Source organism: Hippopotamus amphibius, chromosome 1, assembly GCF_030028045.1.
Source record: "Hippopotamus amphibius kiboko isolate mHipAmp2 chromosome 1, mHipAmp2.hap2, whole genome shotgun sequence".
Classification (NCBI taxonomy): Eukaryota; Metazoa; Chordata; class Mammalia; order Artiodactyla; family Hippopotamidae; genus Hippopotamus; species Hippopotamus amphibius.
In genome coordinates, this window is record NC_080186.1 from 6,785,519 (window position 1) to 6,805,987 (window position 20,469).

Genomic DNA, 20,469 nt, shown 5'->3' on the forward strand with positions numbered 1-20,469 from the left:
TGCCCACCACGCCCAGGAGAAGCCACTTGTGTGGCATGAGGGTGGCAGGGAAGAATCCCAAAGCGTGTCCTCCTGATGTCCCTGCAGCCTGCTCCCCAGGCTGGGATCCTCACTGCTCACTTCCCGGGAGGCAGCTGAACACGTCCGTGCCCAGCAGCCCCTGAGGACCAGACTTCGCAACAGCCTCTTTCATGCGTTTCAACATCTATTTATCAGTGTTGAGCCCTGGAGAGAGGAGGCCCATCGCAAGCCCCGACCCCCGGGGCCCGGGATGCTGAGCGGGTGTCGCAGCTGTGGGGTTCACCTTCCCACACGCTGTCCTGCCTGCCCCTCTCCGTGAGGAGGGCGGACGCCCGAGGCTGGGCTGGCCAGGCTCCTTCCCCGGCCCCAGAGAGGTCCACGGAGAAAGGGTGATGCATAGGTGTCTTCCGTTTGCTCCCCTCTGCATCCTGCCCCCCGCCCCCAAAACCTGGGCCCCAGGAGGTTAGTCTCCATGGGCTGCATCTCAGGCTTCTTGGCCCCCGGCTCCAGCTGGATCCGTGGATGGGACGAGAGTGAGGATGGTGGCTTATTACCCCGGCTGTGATGGGTCCCCTGGGCTGGCCGCGTCCTTGCAGGAAGGTCACAGCGCTTGTGAAGCCAGACTCTCTGTGTGTCTCCTCCTTGGGGTTCCAGTGCTTGTTCCTCTGCACGGGCCCTTCAGACCTGGGGGTAGGAACGGCCCTCCCACCCTGTCCTGAGGGCTGTGCTGTGCCCCCTGGTCTCCCTAATGGGCTGAAGCCTCTGTCAAGAGCCCCCGTTGCAGCTCTCTTCAGATGAGTCTAATTTGTGTGAGCCAACAGTTTGGGGCCTGGACCGATACACCTTCCCTGGAATTTTCTACCTGGAACTGGTGGAAAAGAGTGTTTTTCCTTTGACTCAGACCTGTTCATGTGTTTGCCCGGGGAAAAGGCAGCCAGGCCTCCTGTCCCAGAGAGAGAAGCCACTTAGACAAGAGGCACAGAGATTCCAACCATCCCCATCACCCCCAGGCTTGCCCCATCCATGCCTTCCCAGTGTTGTGAACCAACCCACCTCACCTCTTTTTCCAACTTAAAATAATTGGGATTGAATGTTTGTTGTCCGCTGAACTGCGCAGTGGACAGATGGGGGGCATCGTTCTGGCGCTACACGGGACGTCCCGTACGAGAGGGTGTGATGGAGGACATGACAGAGCACTGAGCCCCCCCCCCCCGGGGGGCCAGGAGGGCTTCCTGGAGGAAAAGGTGCTGTGTTGAGTCCTGAGGGTGAGTGGACATCGGCCAGGAGAGGAGGTTGGGGGCCCGGAACAGCCTGTATTGGATGGTGGGGAGGGGGGGCACACAGAGTCCTGTGCTGCAGGGGGGGACACTCCAAGTGACCGTTGTGGGCAGCAGAGGCAACAGAAGCCAGACCCCAGGACCTTGAGGGCCAGCCAAGGAGTGTGGACGTTACCCCAGCTCGGTCCCAGCTTCTTAACTTCTCAAAAACTTCACTATACAGAGTAGGGGGGACCTGAAGCCACAGGACAAACAAAGCACCACCTCCTAGGACAAAATCTGTGCTCCAAGAGTTGAAGGAAAATATTTTTATGCTAAAACAACAGAAAGTAAAATTCTATCCCTTTCCAACATAAAACACAAGACTCCAAAGATATTCCCACTAAGATGGATTAGGATGGTTTGGGGGGAAAGCTGGAGCATCACTTCCTGGGATGGTGGGGTCATCAAGGAGGCTGCTAACTAAGGAGGGGTCCAGCCAGGTCTTTCTGTGGTGTGAGGGCTCAGCAAGACAGGGTCAGCCAAATTGCCAACCCCTGGAGTCATCCATCCATCCATCCATCCACACATGCATCCATCCATCCATCCACTCATCCATCCATTCATCCATCCATCCATCCATCCATCCATCCATCCATCCATCCATCCACACATGCATCCATCCATCCACCCATCCACCCATCCACCCACCCATCCATCCATCCACTCCATCCACTCCATCCACTCCATCCATCCATCCATCCATCCATCCATCCATCCATCCATTCCACAAATAACTCATCACTTTGGTGACTGCTGGGGACAGAACCACAGACAAGGCAGGCAGGGTCGCCCCTTCCGTACTAACCTGTGATTTGTCCTGTGACGTACCCTCCCCACTAGCCAGCAAGGGCCAGCTACTCGTCTCTCTGACCTTGTAGCCAGTCGGTTCTTAGTAAGTTCTTGCCCACTGAGTCAGCACTCAGGACCGGTGCGTCAGGTTGTGTTGCCGTGGGTTCTGGATCAGCAGAGAGGCCGCGTTTGCTGGCTCCACGAGGTCCCGGCTCCAGCTCTGCCCACACAGCAGCTCCCACTCCAGAGGGGCTCCTGCCAAGAACGATTTCCTTTCAGGCCTGAGGCCTGTCCAAGCAGCGAGGATGCTCAACTAGCCTGTGGCACAGTTTCCACCCCTCTGTAGGATGTTGGGAGCAAGGATGGGGATACTGCCATCCTGGCCTCTCCAGGATTCCTGGAAGAAGACAGCGCTTTGTGGGGTTAAGAGTTAGGCCCTGGGGACTTCCTAGGTGGCGCAGTGGATAAGAATCTGCCTGCCAATGCAGGGGACACGGGTTCGATCCCTGCCCCAGGAAGATACCACATGCCATGGAGCAACTAAGCCCGTGTGCCGCAACTATTGAGCCTGTGCTCTAGAGCCCGTGAGCCACAACTGTGGAGCCCATGTGCCGCAACTACTGAAGCCCATGCACCTGGAGCCTGTGCTCTGCAACAGGAGAGGCCACCGCAATGAGAAGCCCACGCACCACAAGGAAGAGTAGCCCCCGCTCACTGCAACTAGAGAAAGCCCATGTGCAACAACGAAGACCCAACACAGCCAATAAAATAAATAAATTTATTAAAAAAAAGAGTTAGGCCCTGGAGTCAGACATATCTGGGTTCAAATCCTGGCCCTGCTGCTTAGCTGCAGAGTGACAGCCCAGTTTTTCCACAAAGAACTTCAGTCTCCGCCTCTGCTTACCGGCGGGGGAGTGGGGGTGGGGTGGGGGGGAATGAATCTGGCTTTGTGGGGAGGAGGCACAGAGCCAGAGATACAGCGCGGCCCTCGTTAGGAGAGGCCCCTGGCCCACAGGCACGGGCTCCAGCAAGAGCAGGTAGTGTGTCCCCCGCCACACCTGCTCATTGGACAGTTGGGGTCTCTCGGGTGCCGGGGGCCCCCATCTTACGCAAAGCAGGCTCTCAGGTGCTGAACTCAGGCTGGAGCCGCAGGGCTCCGGGAAAGACGGCAGTTCCGGGGATCTGGGGAGCAGGAGTCAGGAAACAGCTCCACGAGTTGGGGGCTTGCAAATTAGGTGTTCAGGAAACACTGCCAACGGCATTAGAGTCACCCACCCACATTTGCGGAGCACCTACTGTGTGCCAGGCACTGTGTGTGGTATTGGATGAACGGGGCACCAGGCGAGGCAGACCCTCCCCGGGACTCCCCGTCTCCCTGTGAGGGAGACGATGCCCGGGGGACAGCAGCCTGGCTGGGAGTCGCGGGGGTGCCCGGTAGGGGTGCCTACCCACCCCGGGGGGTGTCACAGGCGCTGGCAGCCGAGGAGAGGAAAGGCCACTGTGTCTCTGGGCCTCGGTCCCATAATCCACGAGCCGAGGGTGCTGGAGCTGCCAGAACCCCAGAGAATGGTTCTCTCTCGGGTCCTGGCAGCCCTGATGGGTTGTAACTCCCAAGCCTCCCCAGGGCCCTGGAGGACCTACTTCCTACTTAGGACGCGAAAGCCCTTGGAAAGCTCAGGGCCTTGGCAGGGTGTGGCTGTGGAGGCCGATTTACCAGCAAAGCTGTCCATCCATCAGCCCAGCCCGGCGGGAGCCGCCCAGCCCTCCCGTCTGCACCTGCGTCACCCCTGTACCCAGGCCTCACCTCCACCACCCCCTCACCCCAGGGGCACCCAGAGCCCGTAAGCCCTTAAGGGGAGACCCATCTTCTCTCTTGGGCCTTGGCTGTAGTCCCTGTGTCCTTCCCAGCTGCCTTGGGGGACAGGAGGGACCTCCACACATGCACAAGCTACAGAGTCATTGGAGAACCTGCTTGCAACTGGCCCTGCTGGGCACAGAGAAACGCAGGTTGACAGGCTGCAGGTGGCCCTGGCTTCAGGCATCCGCAGCAGAGAGCCTCCCAGATGTGGCTTCCTGGCAGCTCAGCCCACTCTTGGTACGTGCCAGCTGCCTGGGTGGTCTGGTATCAGAATGAAATCCAGAGGCCAGAAGGAGCCTGGGTTCAGATTGCCACCAATTTCCTGAAAGTTCCTTCTGGAGCTCCAGGCAAACCCACTGGCTGAGTGGGGAAAAAAACAGACCTTTCACTTAAAACCAGATGTCAGCATCTGTCCTGAACCAGCCCAGGAAGCCGGACACCCCCCACCTTTCCTCTCCCCATCCCACCTCTGCAGACTGGGTCAGCCACCTCCCCACAACACAGCAGATGAAGAGCCTGTTCAGAGGAAGCAACTTCTTAGCAGGCACCTAAAAATATTGACTTGGTTTTTTTTTCTTTAAATAGAAAGGAAATTCAGCTCACTCCACCCCAGTCCTCCTCCTGCTGAGTAGTGAGGGGGCACTCTGGGGACCTCACCTAGACTCAGCTTCCCCACCACGGAGCAGTCAGGGGGCTGGAGCAAGGACAGGGTGGGGGACAGGGAGGGGCTCGCCTACTCCTGAGGGCAGATTCCTGGGGCAGGGCGGGAGGGCCCCGGCTGGCATCTGACAGACCCAGTGTCCCAGAGCACCATCTGTCCAGAGAGGCCCTGGGCATCTCTGTGGCATCTAGAAATCAGAGGACAAAAGCAACCAGACAACCCCTAAAATGAGGAGGGGGCTCTGATGCCCCCGGCCACCTGGCTTAAGGACCTCGCCTCCCCTAGATCCTCCATGGGCCTGGAGGCCTGTCAGGAGCTCTCCCTCTGGGTCAGGAGGCGGGGCTCTGAGCTCTGCCTGGGCCTGACAGCCCTGTCCCCATGTCTGGGTGGCTGTTTCACGTGGGTCCTCAGGGGAAGAGCTCTCCCAGGGCCCCTCTCCAGCCAGGACACCTGTGTTGATTCTGAGGCACAATGGAGAGACACTTGTGCCTGGACCAGACCATCTCCGAGAGAGAAGCAAAGGGAGAGCCTTGTGTGGTGTGGTGTGCCGCCCCCAGGTTAGAGCACAGGCAGGTCTGGGTGGCACACAGGAAGCTGGTCCGAGGGTTGCCTTGGGGGAGGGGGCTGGGGATCCTTTCTGTACTCTTTGAAGCTCCTTTTTTGGACTTGATTTGTATTTTCATCAAAATAATGCATGCAGATAGTTTTTAGAATATCAGAGTAAAGTAAAACAAGTAAAACAAAAAACCCCAGCAATTTCCTGTCCCACCCCTCCCACGCCCACTTGCTACACCCAAGAGGTGTCTTCTTGCAATTCTTTTTAGCTGTTTCTTCTGATATCTACAGCTGTATTTCTCAACAGCTTGCTAATACTATTGTTTCATTTCTTTTTTCACTTATGACATCACCCAAAAGTCTAAAATCTAAGACACTACATAGAATAGTGGTTAAGATGCTGACTTTTGAGCCAGATTACCTGGTTCAAACCCAGGCTCTGCGCTTACTAGTAGAACAACCATGAACAAGTTATTTATCTCATCATGCCTCGGTTTCCTTATCTAGAATGTGGGATAGTAGTACCTACCCCATGGGGCTCACATGAGGAGAAATGGATTAACACATACATGTGTTAATAGGCCTGGCATGTAATAATCTCTCAATAAATGTTAGCTGTCGACACTGTCATTATTTTTACTATTATTATTATCTCCCATCTGTGAGAGATGAGAATCCACACTCCCTCTTTCCAACTTCATAATATAGTTACATCACCATCTTGATTAAATAAACATTTATCGTATCTATTGTAGTGACTAAATGTCATTTACAGCTGAGCCACATAGTATACTATTTTAAATTCCCTTTCTGGTATATATTTTTGTTATGTTTTTCCTGTAGTTATTTATTGCCTTGTCTTTATTTATTTTTTCCTAATAACTTTTTTTGAAGTGTACAATTCGATTTTTTTTTCTTATTAGTAATGTGTATATGGCAATCCCAGTCTCCCAATTCATCCCACCCCTAATAACCTTTTATGGTTTGTTTATTTATATTTATTTATTTTTGGCTGCATTGGGTCTTCATTGCTGTGTGGAGCTTTCTCTAGTTGTGGTGTGTGGGCTTCTCATTGTGGTGGCTTATCTTGTTGTGGAGCATGGGCTCTAGGCATGCAGGCTTCAATAGTGCGTGGGCTCAGCAACTGTGGCTCAAAGGCTCCAGAGCACAGGCTCAGTAGTTGTAGTGCACGGGCTTGGTTGTTCCTCGGCATGTGGGATCTTCTCGGCCCAGGGATCGAACCCGTGTCCCCTGCATTGGCAGGTGAATTCTTAACCACTGTGCCACCAGAGAAGTCCCTTGCCTTGTCTTTTAACTTCCTAACACTAATTCTTCCCCCCAAATCTCTGAGAGAACCATGACTCTTCTCTCAATACAGCATCCAGCAGTTCCACTTCTGGAGCCTTCTGGTCTCGGCTCCAACCCAGCATGGTAGCTTGGTGAGCAGGGGTCCAGTGTGGGCAAGGGCCCATGAGAATGAACCCCTGATCTTGGGTTTTAAATATCCCTCTCCTGCAAAAGGAATCAGGGCTCCTGGGAGAAATGGCTGGTTGCAGGCTAAGCATAAAATAAGCCTGGAGCATCTGACTGTGTAGGAAAGGAAATGTTCAGATTATAGTGGAGATTTGTCAAATGAACCTCACAGAAGACAGCTTGACGGGGGTCCCACTGGCTAAATCAGGCACAATTTGAGCATTAAAATAAATCATGATAATAATGGATTGTAATCCTTTGAAATGGGAATCCACGTGTCCATATAAACAAATAAATAAAGTGAAAGTTTGATCAGAAATGGAATCTTTACATTGTCTCAAAGCAATTACCCACAAAATATATATTAATTCCAAAGGGGAAAACTTTATAACAGAAAAGTCTGGCAGATACTATCTTAACTGCGTGGTCAAAGTCAGGGTCACCAGGAGTGGGACAAATAAAAATCAAGCCTGACCTGATGGAGGCCATGAGAGGAAGTCAGCATCACTTCTGTGATCTTCCTGACAAAGAGGCCCAACCTGAATCTAGCCGTGAGGAAACAGACAAACCCAGAAGGAGGGACAGCCACAAAATAACTGTCGTCTTCCAAAGGGGCCAGGTCATGAGAATCGAGGAGAGATCTAAGGAACCCGAAGAGATGCCACCACTAAAGGTGACGTGTATTTCTGAAATGTGATTTCTGCTCTGAAGGCCATTATTGGGACAACTGGCAGAACTCGTAGGGTCTGAGGCTTAGATGTGCTCACATCCCAAAGTGAGGTTCCTGATTTGGGTGAATGTGTTATAGTTAGGTAGGGAGTAGCCTTGTTTTGGGGGGCAATGAGACATCATGTCAGAACTCTCAAGCGATTCAAGAAAAAAAATTATTTACTTTGTTCTTACAACTTTTCTGTAAGTTTCAGGTCATTGAAAAACAACAACAAAAATTATTAATAAAGGTAGAGAGTCATTACGAAAGTGATCGCGCCTTCTCTTTGCTACAGCAGCCTATAGATGATGGAGGCATAGCTGGTCTGGGTCCCTTAGTGGGGACAACTTGGAGCAGAGCTTCTGTACAGTGAGATGTACAGGGAGTGTGGACGAGAAAGCAAGGCTCTGAGCTTTGGCGAGCTGGGTACCATCATAATCTCGCCTCTCCTGACCGACTCAGAGGCTCTGCTCAAATGTCTGACATCCTTGGCTCCCCATCACCATGAGGCTAGAAAGCTGATGGAAACTCGGTGGGTGTGGAGGGTTGGGGGGATGGGAGGGTGGGGGTAATGCTTATCGACCGGTGGAGTACACTTGTTTGTTGAGGGCCCTTAAATGTGAGAATCTGTAGGTCTTTGCTCTTGGATGGGTTAGCTTCCCCCCAAAAGATTCCTCTACTCTCTTGTCTTTGGGGGAAAAGTTTGGTCATGAGTGCCCTGGGAGCTGGTGAGGAGGGCAGGGGTCCCACTGTTATCAAACCAAACTTGGGTTTGCTCACCTTCTCTCAGTAAAGCCAATCTACTGACACTGGGTTGTGGTGAAGGAAAGTGCAGCGTTTATTGCAGGCGTCAAGCAAGGAGTCCAGACAGCTGGTGCTTAAATGGATCAAACTCCCTGAAAACTTGCAGGGAAACGTTTTTAAAGACAGGATGAGGGAAGGGGTTGTGGGGTATGTGATCAGCTCGTGGACATTCTTCTGATTGATTGCTGGTAGGTAAATGGGAGTCAACATCATCAACATTTTGGTTCCAGCCAGTCTGGGGTCTGCATGCTTCTGGGCAGGTTACAGTTAACTTCTCCACCTGGAAGGGGTTTCAGTATCTGCAAAACAGCTCAAAGGACATGGCTCAGAATATTATGTATAGTTCTTGAGTAGCAAATAAAGTCCTTGCCTTTGTTTAATGGCTAAACTATTATTATTTTGTCTTGCATAACTGTTTTCCTCCAATCTGATACCCACGCGGCAGTGGAAGTGATATTTGCAAAATGCATATCAGAATTCTTAACGGGTCCAAAAGTCTCCAGGCAGTCTGCCTCTGCCTGTCCCTTTAGCCCACGTGGACTCCCTCCTACCTCTCTTGGCTCCTCCCTTCTATAGCTCCTCCAAGTGCCATGATCCCTCCTGCCATGAAGCATTGCCCCAAGGCCTCTCTGCCTGGATTCCCTCCCTTGCCCACTTCTCATTGTCATCCCCTTCTCCTCCAGCCTCCAGCTCCCTTCCTATCTGGCCTGATCCTATCTTCCCATTGCATACTCTTCCATGTACCCCTTCCTCTGTACACTTGTCACAGGAGTTAGTTTCACTCTTACTTATCTCAGAACTTGGTACACCATAGGCTCTTGTATCAGTCAGCCTTTGCTGAGTAACAAACCACCCCAAAACACAGTGGCTTCAAGCCACAACCATTTTTCTCACTCATATTTCTGCATGGTGGCTGGGAGCCACCTGGTCCCACCAGGCTTGACTGGGTGACCCTTCTTTGGGTTCTAGGGCCCCCTGTTGCAGCCCACAGCTCTGTTCTGTGCATTCATCCTGGGGAAGAAGGGGTAGGGGAAGCCCCTGGGAAGCTCTTCTCTTGGTGATCACAGAGGTGCCAAGACAGAAATCCCAATGGTGCAAGCTCGTTTTAGTCTGTTTGAATCACACTTCTGCTCACTTCCCATTGGCCAAAACAAGTCAAGCACCAAGTCACAGGGTGCAGAAGGACTGTCTCCAATGTCTGGAGTGGAGGACAATAAATATTTCTCTCCTGCAGTTTTCAATCAATATTTGTTGATGAAATATATTTACTTGAGCAAGATTAGTCGTGTGGAAATAAAGGGATGCAGAATTCCGGGAGGGTCCTGGATGCTTTGCAAGTTTGACGTGCCCAGTGCTGGTCTTCAGGAGAGTGCCTCTGGGAGACCCTGCAAAGGTCAGCGTTAAGATCCTGTGGAAGAGTGTAGAGATGCCAGTCCAACTTCCTCATGGGATGGCCACAGAGGGAGACCCTGGGAGTGGACTCTCTCTTCTCCAGTGGTCTCTCCTCTCATTACACTGGCCCTGCTGAAGCCTCATAGCCTACAGCCGGCCAGCGATCAGCCTGGGTGCACGTCCCCAGAGAACATGCTGCCCTGGCGGCCACACACAGCAGTGCCCTGCTCTCCCCTGCCTCCTTGCAGTGACCGATGGGAGCATGTCCCTGTGTCTGGAAGTCCCCAGAAACAGGCAGGAGGCCAACCGACATTTTCCTGCTCAGCCTGGAACTTCAGCTGGGCAGCCTTCTGCTCTCAGAATCCTCCTGTATGATCATACTACAGCTTTGGATACCTTCATTCTTTCTTCTCCCAAGCTGATCTCTCCTGGAGAGACATATTCAGGACATCCCCGGTGAGGAAACAGTCCACCCAGAACCAGCATCACCAACTCCCAGGCAGAAAGTGCCAGGCTTTGTGCAGAAGGGTAGAAGGACTGATGCTCTAAGTTCTTGGAGGTATTTTTCCAGGAGTGAGGCAAAATGGGAACTGATTCATCTCACTCTCCAAACTGGTCCCTTGTGGGATCCATGCTAACCTTAGAAGCTCCCAGCACAGAATGGGAGCTCACTCCCGCTAAGTGCTTGCTTAATGAATGTGGCATCTGACCCCCTGGCTGGAAGACGGGGCATCCTGAGATGACGATGGAACAGAGAGTCCAGACCTGTGAGGGTGGACTCATTTTCAAGGGGTCTACCAAACACGGCAAATTGCTGTGGGGGATCAGGAAGGAGATATGAGTCCCTGATTATCAGAGGTCTCTGATCTGTCATTTGGGACAGAAGGGTGACCTTTCTAGAGACTTTATATAGAGTCTTTTTTTTTAGATTTATTTTTTAATTTATTAAAGAATTGTATTGAGATATAATTGACATACAATAAATTATATACATTTAAAGTGTACAATTTGATTTTTTTTTCTTATTGGTAATGTATATATGGCAATCCCAATCTCCCAATTCATCCCACCCCAACCCCCCACCACTTTTCCCCCCTTGGGGTCCATATGTTTGTTCTCTGCATCTGTGACTCTATTTCTGCCTTGCAAATCGGTTGATCTGTACCATTTTTCTAGATTCCACATGTGTGCATTAATATACAATATTTGTTTTTCTCTTTCTGACTCACTTCACTCTGTATGACAGTCTGTAGGTCCATCCATGTCTCTACAAATGTCCCAATAGAAACTTTATATAGAGTCTTAACATTTGAACTGGGTCTACTTGAGTATATGTCTCTTTCTAAAGAAAAATAGACCACAAAGCAGATTTATATAAGCTGATTCTTTATTATCACTTGTTACTACCTCTCCTGCTTAAATGGAAACTCTCTAAGGCCAGGAGCCTTGTCCAGTTTGTTTCCTGCTTTCTCTCCAGCCTGCAGAATAGTGCTGTTCAATATTCATTCATTCAGCTCCTCAATATCTAGTAAAAGAAAGAAAGAAAGAAAGAAAGAAAGAAAGAGAGAGAGAGAGAGAGAGAGAGAGAGAGAGAGTGAGAGAGAGAGAAAGAAAGAAAGAAAGAAAGAAAGAAAGAAAGAAAGAAAGAAAGAAAGAAAGAAAGAAAGAAAGAAAGAAAGAAAAAGAAAGAAAGAAGGAAAGAAAGAAAAAGAAAGAAAGAAAAGAAATACTTGGGGGTGCGCCACTTGTACTGGAGTTTTACTATATATTGAAGATGCGCCCATGGGAAAAAAATACACTGAAGGACAATTGAAAACATCCGGTGAAGAACCCAGACAGGCAACAAGGTCTCAGCCAGCTCACTTTTAAGTCACTGAAAGTGTTTTTGGAGAACTTTACAATAATTACTGTCACAAGCCCAAGGTCATCTCTTTATTAATGTCTTCTCAAGATCATAGGAACTATCCTCAAGCCTGGCTGGCACCCAGTGTCTCATTTAAAGCCTCTGAAACTTTGGTCAGCAGCGTCCCTTTGTCCTGATGACCAGCAGTGTCTGGTAGAGCTACACTGCAATATCACACTCTGCCAGCAGGTGTCAGTGTCTACTAATTATGTGATGCCGCGTCACTGCACCCCTCCCCCACCCTGCCGACCTTTAAGGTCAAAGAGTGTAAGAAAAGAATCCGTGTCCTAACTCATGAATGCTTTAAGATCAAAGTTCTGCAAGATAAGGTCTACTCTACTTCAGTTTCACTTCATGAGATAAGTATATCTTGTGTTAGGGATGCAGAAGAGGCCTAAATTTTTAAAAACAGGCTTCAGTGTTCTTTCTGTTCTGGTGGATCTTGCCACAATTTTGTGTTACGGATCCCACGCTTTTCTAGGAAACCTCTTTTTCTGATTGTCAATAATAATACCTAAAATGTGTGTATTATCTTGACATTCCTCAAAACCCTCTGGATTTCATTTCAACACAATTTACCTTGCAAATGTTGTGTTCAATTAATATGTGTGGAATGAATGACTGCTACCTTCCCCCCCCCCCCCCACCAAATCCTGGAAAACACGTAGAGCTATTCTACAGTTGAGGAACCAGGGTCCCAGAAGGATTAAGTAGCTTGCCCAAAGTCACACAGCTGGTGAATGGCAGCACCGGGGTTTGCATCAGGCTTGTCTAATCCCAAATCCCTCATCTGTTCACTCCAATCCGCAAAAGGGACTCACAGACAATGGGAGCCCCTAGGAGGCAGGAACTTGTGAAGGCAGCAGGATTCTGCTCTAAAGGCTCAAAGCGTGTCCGAGACATCTCTGGACAGATTTTCATCATCAGAAAAAGCAGCTGATAGCGAACTGGCTATCTAATAATTTCTCCCCATCATTTTCCTGAAACAGATTAGAGAAGGGAGCAAACTGTGCTGATGCAAGTGATGCAATGTGAGTGGGGGATGGAAGTGGAGTTGGGGGGTGGGGATGACACCACCAGGAGCCCAGAGCCATCCCCCTCCCCACTCACCCCTGTGGAACACAGATACTTGGTTTAAGACTTGAGTCAGTCTTCAAATTCCTGGATGGCGTTTATCAGCTGATGTCACGGTATGACAAGTTCACAGTATGACAAGTTCATGTATCTTTTTAACAAACAATAGTATCAGTGCTGATAGGATGGGTATAACACCCCTTTCACACAATCTGGTCTCTACAATTGCTCAACACTGTTCCAAGTCACTGCCAGATGACCAGCTTCCCAGCAATCGGTTGGCCTACCTGCCCATGTCCTGGAGGAGAGGAAGGCTCCCTCCCCAGGGATTCCTCTGGGAAATTTGGGCCAGCAGGATCTAATTACCCAACTAGATCAGTGCTGAGATGTTAAGATAAATGCTGAAGGAGGGTTGGGTGGGAGTGCTGCGGACTTCTAATTGGGAACAGTCTGTTTCAGGGCCCTCACATCAAAGGTGGGGTCTCTGGTCCCAAATGGACAGACTCTGACACTTGAATTACACTTGGTCTGCCCCAGCCTGCCCTGGAAGGTCAATAATAATAATATCTAACTATCCTCCAGGATAGGGGCGAGGCCTGGAGGGGCTCCCCTCAGAAAGGCAACAGCATCATGGTCCTAGGCCATGGGGCTGCAGCACCAGCCTCCCCCCGACCCCCTGCCCCGGCCAGGACAGCTCCTCGTGAGGGGCGCCCACTTCCTGCATAACACACTGACTATGGTGTTTCTTCAGAGGGACAGAAATGAAGCACAGAGGCCACAGAGGCAGCTGTACTTTCCAGGGATTGGGCTACTCTGGGGTACACCAGAAAATCCTGCCACCCTGCATGTTTTTGAAACAGGAGGGAAGAGAGGCAGGGCACAACCTTTAAAGGAATGACATAGCCACAGGACGCGATATAAACTGGTTAGAAACAATTAGGTCCAAGATGGTGGATGAGTCAACTGCCACTAGACCTTGAACCTCAGTACACGCTCATTGTAACACATCAGCTAGATGACACGCCCGCAGGTGCCATGACTGTTCCAACGCTGACCATGAAGGTCAAAAAGTGGGCACGGGCTGATTTCTGCAAATCCCCACCCCTTCCCCCAAAGAGCTGGACTACTCCTCTCACTCATTAGCCTGTGAACTGACCCACCCCTGTCAAAGCCTGGGGCTGCTCTTGCCTTCTGTGATGGCCTCCGCTTTGTTGAGTGTGTTTCTCTCTAAATAAATCCACTTCCTACCTATCAGTTTGTCTCTCCCTGAGTTCTTTCTGTGATGAGACATCAAGAACCTGAGCTTCCTTAAGTCCTGAGACCTCAGTTAAAAAGCTGTGGGTTCACGTCCCAATCTGAGTTACGCAGTTTCATTTTCACAGTTCTCCCAAGTCCCATTTCACCCTGGGACAACTAACAGGTCTCAAATTGCCAGCGGCTAAAGGGAGTCCAGTGCTCTTTTTAAATGCAAAGCACCCCTGAGGTGCCGGCAATGGCTGTCTGCTGACTCAGACCAGAGTGATAACCCAGGCAAGAACACAAAATTCAAAACAGAACAAAACTGATTTTCAGCACAGTGAGGTGAGAAGATAACAAACCCTGGGATCTCACAGAGTCCAGTGGGGCCCCGGGCAGGGCTGATGCCAAAAGCGCAGGCTCTGTGCACTGGTGCTGAACTGAATCTCAGAGACAGAGTTATGAGCAAAGTAGAAAAGAAAATCTTTATTGCTTTGCCAGGCAAAGCGGGACACAGCGGACTCCTGCCCTCGAAAACTCTGTGTCCCAACCTGGGAGGATTTGATGAGTTGTATAGCAGTAGTTCAAAGGTGGGGTTGCTGATAAGACTAGGGTGTGCACAGGGCCTGAACTCTTTTAATTTGGTCTCAGGTAATCTTCCTTATGTATTTATTTGGCTGCACTGGGTCTTAGTTGCAGGTATGCGAGCTCTTAGTTGCAGCATGCATGTGGATGTAGTTCCCCAATCAGGGATCGAACCCGGCCCCCTGTATTGGGAGCATGGAGTCTTAACCACTGCACCACCAGGGAAGTCCTTCATGTAACCTTCTTGATGAGCTTCTCTGGCTCCTTTAGTCTGGCCTCAGGTGGTCTTCTCTGGTATGGAGAATGCTGACAACTTCTGTGTACTGGGTTTTAGTTTTATAAAAAGGGCTTAAAGATATTTTCTGTGTCTTTCTTGAGGTGGAACCAGGACCCTGCCCCAAGGCTGTGCTATTGTTTCTCTGCTGTTCCTCTTTTGACTCTGCATCCCTTCTCTTCCGGGATTAGCAACTATTCAAATCTGCTATTTGGAACTCAGGGAGGTCATGGAGGCTGAACAGCAAGCCTCCCCTGCCCAGGAGCCCCTACAGGGTCCTGCTGGGTTTCGCTGCCTCATCTTCACCATCTGTGTATCAGTCCCGCACTTAGAGTTATGAACTAACTAAAGAACCACGTGCCTCTTAACAGATTCTCCAACAATGTTAATTCCCCATGGCCTTCAATGGACACTACACACAAGGAGAGGCAGAGGAATGTAAAGAGATTTTGCTCTTTAAAAAGTTGTTTCTTTAAAATCTTCCCAGTTCTAGGCGCAAGTGACTGCTCTGTTGAGGGCAGGGAGGAAAATTTCTTTGGTGACCTAGAGCCAAAGGATACTCTACATAGAGAAGTCTTGGCAGGGTGGGGGATGGTGAGTACCTACCCGGCGATCTCATTCTCATTCATTCATTCAATAAACATTTATGGGGAGCCGCCTGCTGTATGCTCCAACCATCAAGGAGCTGGGGATGCCAAGGTGCCAGGCCCCTAGGGTCTGGGAGCCCCAAGACCCCGGTCCTGTGGGTACCCAAACGGAAATGCGTCGGGGGCGTGGGGGTGGGCTCCATCAGGACGGGGAGTCCCTGGGTCATCTGCCGGCCCACGGATTCCTCTCCTGTGCCTTAGAATTACGGAACTTTATAAACTGCTGGGAATTTGAGATGAGGCAAGCAAGGCCTTGCTCCGGAGGTTACGGAAACAACCCTGACCCTCCCAAGAGATTACAAAAATTATTATTAGTAAGCCCCCCGCCCCCACTCCGGGCCCAACACCGCCGCGGCCCGCGGGGTGTTGCAACCCCGGCCTCTCGCCCAGCGGAGGCTGCCCGGCGTTTCCCAAAGACGCATCCGGAGGGACCACAGCTTCGGCGCCTGCCCCGCGCGCCCCGATGGCCTCCGGGTGGGGCGGCGGCGGGGGCGGCCGAGCGAGCGCCGGGCACGTGACACACCGCCCGCCCCGCGCCCCCGCCGCCGCCCCAGCCGCGCCCCGCGCCCCGCGCGCCGCAGCCCGAGCCTGAGCCGGAGCCGGAGCGGGAGCAGGAGCCGGGGGCGGGGCAGGGGCGGGGCAAGGGCGGGTCGGCCCCGCCCCCCAGCTCTTTCCCTTTTCTCACTTTAAAGCCTTCGCTTGCTTTTTCTTCTTTGCACACAAGTCGCGCTCGGGTAGCCCGCGCGCTCGCAGCAGCAGGAACCAGGCTCCAGGCGCTGGCGCCGGGGCCGCGGGGAGGAGGCGACTTCTTTCCCGGCGGCGGGAGCCTCCTCGGCCCCGGAGAGCGGGCGGCGGCGGCGGCGGCGGCGGCGGTGGCCTCCCCGGAGCGGTAGGCAGGGTCGGGCACCGGGACCGGGTGGGTGCGGGTCCGGGCCGGGTGCGCGCGGGGATCGCGGCACTTGGGGACCGAGTGGGCACCCGGGCGCGGGGCCGGGCAGTGGGGACCGGCTGGGGTCCCGGCTGGGGACTCGGTAGGGGTGCGCGGGGCGCCCTTCTCTCGCCGCGGGTCCCAGGAGAAGGGCCCGGGGCGCCGCCCAGCGCCGCTGCCGCTGCAGGCGTGGGGAGGTCGCGCGGCCCCGGGTCCCACCTGCGGGGACGACACGGGGCGGGGGTCCCGGCGGCCCCGGCGACCGTCGCACCCGGGATGGAGCCTCGGCGGTTGCAGACCGGGAAGGGGTCCGGGTCGCGCGGCGGCCCCCGCAGACTTCTAGGTGCCCGGACTCCCGGGGGCCTCTGTTCCCGGGACCATCCCTGCGGCCGAGGCGGGGGCGCCGACCTGCCCCTTCCGCGCGGGGGCAGCGCGACCCCGCTCCACGAAGTTACTTTCACTTTTCCCGCCACCCCGGGTCGCAGCGCAGCCCGACCAGCCCCCTCGGGGCTCCCCCAGCTCTGCCCGCAGCGCCTCCCCCGGGGAGCCCGCCGGGCAACACCCCGGGCGGCGCCGCCCTCCCCGCCGTCCCGGAGCCGCCGCGGCTTCTCCCGGCAACCATGGGAGAGTTATGTCAGGAAATCGATTAAAACAGAAAAACCAGAGCAGCCTGGGTCCGTCTGTGGTCATTGTCCTGTTCAAGTTCAAGGCAAAGGCTCCTCGGAATGCTCACGGCCCCGGGGACGCGGTGGCTTGGCCAGCGGGGAGAGAGTGAGTGTTGCGTGTGTGTGAGGTGTGCTGCGTACTCTGTGTGTGAGAGGGCTGTGTGAGTGTGTCTGTGCGTGAATACGTGCGTGAATGTGTAGTGTGTGAGTGTTTCTGCGTGAGTGTGTGCGTGTATCTGTGTGTCTCTAAGTGCATGTGCAACAGCGTCCTTGTGTGAGTGTGCACCTCTGAGTGCGTCGGTGTATGTCTCTGTGAGTGTGTGTGTGTGTCTGAGTGAGTGTGTGTGTGTCATCCATGGTAACCTGGCAGTGGGCCTGCTGGCTCCTAAGATCTGCCTAACCAGACTTTCTCTGCTTGGTTCTCAAAAAGAGGTCTGCGCTGGAGCGGGGTACAGGGGACTCCGGCAGTTCTGCTGGTGCCAGCTGAGGAGGGCACAGGCTCCTCCCTCCCTGTCTCTTTTTCTCTGAAAATGAACTGTACAGTTTGGGGGTGAGTTGGCAGGGGCTGCTTCCTGAGTGAGTAATATTTAATTAAATGCTCCAGCCAGTAGCATCAGAAACGGGTCATGAGTTGAGTTTTAACAGGTGTTGGTGGTAAAAATGCCATTTCTGGTGACTAAAGCTTGGTGTCCTTGAAAGAATTCTCTCCTGGGTGGAACATTTAGGGGGAGGCGGACCTCTAACCTTGGTTTGGGTTTAAGGACAGCAGGCAGGGATGGGGGTGGGGCTGCCCCTCCCTTCTTTGCTGCACCCCTTCCTGACCTTCCCCCACCCCAGTGGAAAGTGCTAGATTAAGCATTAGGAGTGTAGGCAGACTTCTCCCCCACTGAGGAATCACAGAGCTAGGGAAGCCCTATGTTACTTATAGAGCATCCATCTGAGCGAGCCCTTTGGTTCCCAGCAGAGGCCCAGAGAGGGTGGCTGGCTTATCCATATTGTACAGCCAGGGACTGTGGACCAAGTCTCCAGAGCCCTAAGTTGTTGCTATTGGTTACTGTCACCAGTGCTGAGGTTATGGGCCAGGCACTTAATGTCTTTCCAGCTGTAAAGTGATGGGTTAGGTTAGATCATTTTAAATACTTCTCTTGTTCTCTTACTGCTTTCTCTTCTGCAGGGAGTGCTTTACCCAGCAGATGGAGAGAGAGAGAGACAGAGAGCGAGAGAGATGGATGGGGAGGTGTGGAGTGGCCTAATGCAATAACTTTACAAACTTCCTTTCCTTTCCCAGTCTGGCTACCACCAGCGAAGCAGAGAGAATAAAAGCAGTGGCACGTTGACTGCAGCTGCAGGGGCAGGCCTGGCTTCAGGGAGGTGGGGGCTCTAGGGAGAGTCTGTGGGTTCTGGGGGTTCCAGGCCTCTTAGGGAGGAGTGGTCCTGCCCAGGGTCCCCCGTGTGATGTCACTGTGGAGCTGGGCGAGCCTGCGTTCCTTGGGCAGCTCCAGTAAGGCTGAAACCACCCTTCAGTGGGCTCCCTTGAGCTGCCTGGTAAAACTCTGACACTCCCTGGGGAATCTTCTTCCTATGGGTGGGGGGAGCATGGTGGGCGTCCAGCTGGCGGAGGCCCGCACTGCCCACAGCTCGCTGAGGATGAGGGATGCTGTGCTCCTCCGTGCTGCGCATGGTCCTTGCTCGCACCTTCCTCCTTCTCCCGGGTGAGCAGAGACTTGCCTGCGCGTGCGTTTTCACGTTCGGCGAAACCTCTGATTCTTACTGTGTCATGGGCTTAGTCTGGGAATTTTGCAACAATTCTTCCCAAGAAATAGGTTGTGGTGATTGTCCATGATTGGTTTATCTTTCAGTTCCTCAAAAGTTTGAGAATGGGCATCTTTATCAGACAGAAGCACAGGGCAGGTATAGGTGTGCCTCGGTCCACCTAGGGGTGGACCTTGTCCTTCCCCTACAAGGCTGACCCATGAAATCCAGACTTAAAAGGACACTTATTTTGGACTTTCAGCCAAGTGCTCTCCTATTGCCCGGTTATCTGATAGCATCCCTCCCAATCTAAGAGTAAAAATTCTGCTTTAGTAGGTGCCAGGCACTGTGCTGCTAAGTGCCTTTATGAGCACAACCTTGTTTGATGATGATGCTGATGGTGATGCTGACAGTGATGCTGATGGTGATGCTGATGGTGATGGTAACAATATCACTAATAATACTAATGACGGAGGCGAACGGTCACAGCCCCCACTAGTAGCAGGCTCTGATCTGAGTCCTTAACCCTTGTCCTCGTCCTAAGAACGCAGGGCAGCAAGTGGGTCTTCTGGTTGTCCACCTTCTACTGAGGCTGGAACGGCCACGTGACTCGGCCAAGGTTAGAATCTTGCTACTGTTTGATAGAGGAAAACCCTGAGCCTAATTTTCGCATCCAAGCCCTTAACCAGTACCACCTCCCACCGCCATCGCCTTAGCCTTTTCTTCAGGAAGCGTATGTTAAATTTTTTTTAAATGAAAGATTGTTATTATTGTGGAAAGTCTCAAGCCTACACCAAAGTTGTGAGGAAATAGAAGGTTCCCTCACCAGCTTCAAGTGTCAGCACGTACATGCACGCACGCCCACGCCCACACATAAACACACATGCACACACTCATCCTGGAGTATCTGGAAGCAAATCTCAAACGTGATGTCAGTCACCTGTAAGTACTTTCTAAACATTTAGGGGAAGCGTTAAGTGTCCAAGAGGTAGACGTTGGAGGGCAAATCGGGATAAGGGTACTCTTCTGGACTTGGAGCTGAGGGTCCTTCCTAGCTGTGCCGGGGGGAGGATGGCTCACGGCAGGGCATCTGTCTTTTTGCCACCTCCCCCACCTCCCCATCCTCCCCCGGCCCCCCCAAAGCCTTTGGGAAGCTTCCTGCTGTTTTGTGTTTTAAAAGTTCTGTGTGTTGCCCAACGTAACAAATAAATGTGTCTGCTGGTGGGGAGACAGAGCACGCAGTCTCCCTGGGCCTCCCTTGGAGAAGCTGCCCCAGGACGTGCCATCCCCCTACCCCGGCCCCCTTGGCTGCCAGGTGCGTCTGGGGACACGCATGCGGGAGGCGCTGGGGATGTGGGGCCGAGGCTGAGGGCGTGTGGGATGTCAACAGCGCACGGAGCAGGAATCTAGGGTCGACCTGGTGACACTGCTGTGTCTCGACGGCTGCCCTAGCTGTGAACAGGCCTCGCCAGACAAGCTGCTTGTGGCCAGACAAGCTGCTTGTGGCCACACACAGCTGCTGACTGTGCTTTCAGGGCCTCTGAGTGTTAAAAATATTTCCTTGGGTTACCTTGCATCTGTTTCCTGCCGGGCGGGATGGAGGTGGCAGCAATTTCAGGGTGGAATTGACAGGTTTTTTAACAAGTTGGACGTGGGTTGTGAAGAAGGGGGAAGGATTGCAGATGTCTGTTGCGGGGGGTGGTCAGAGTGGATGGTGACCCTATAGGGAGAGCTAGAGGCTAAGGACATGGACGTGCCTTAAACCTGTCCCAGGTGCAAGTGGTCTACAAGGATGTGTCCAGATGGCAGCTAGGCCTGGGGCTC

General features: G+C 52.7%; 1 protein-coding gene across 4 annotated transcripts in view; it reads left to right on the forward strand.

Annotated features, from left to right (window-relative positions):
• Nucleotides 1-15,990: 15,990 nt before the first annotated feature.
• SPSB1 (splA/ryanodine receptor domain and SOCS box containing 1) overlaps nucleotides 15,991-20,469 on the forward strand; it is a 66,513-nt gene continuing 62,034 nt past the window's right edge. For 2 of the 4 annotated variants that reach the window (XM_057703405.1, XM_057703421.1), the window contains exon 1: nucleotides 15,991-16,189. The gene's annotated coding sequence lies outside the window, so the exon portion shown is untranslated. Of the gene's footprint in view, nucleotides 16,217-16,882; nucleotides 17,000-20,469 lie in introns of those variants that run through there. The other 2 variants (XM_057703428.1, XM_057703450.1) reach the window with 2 other exon arrangements.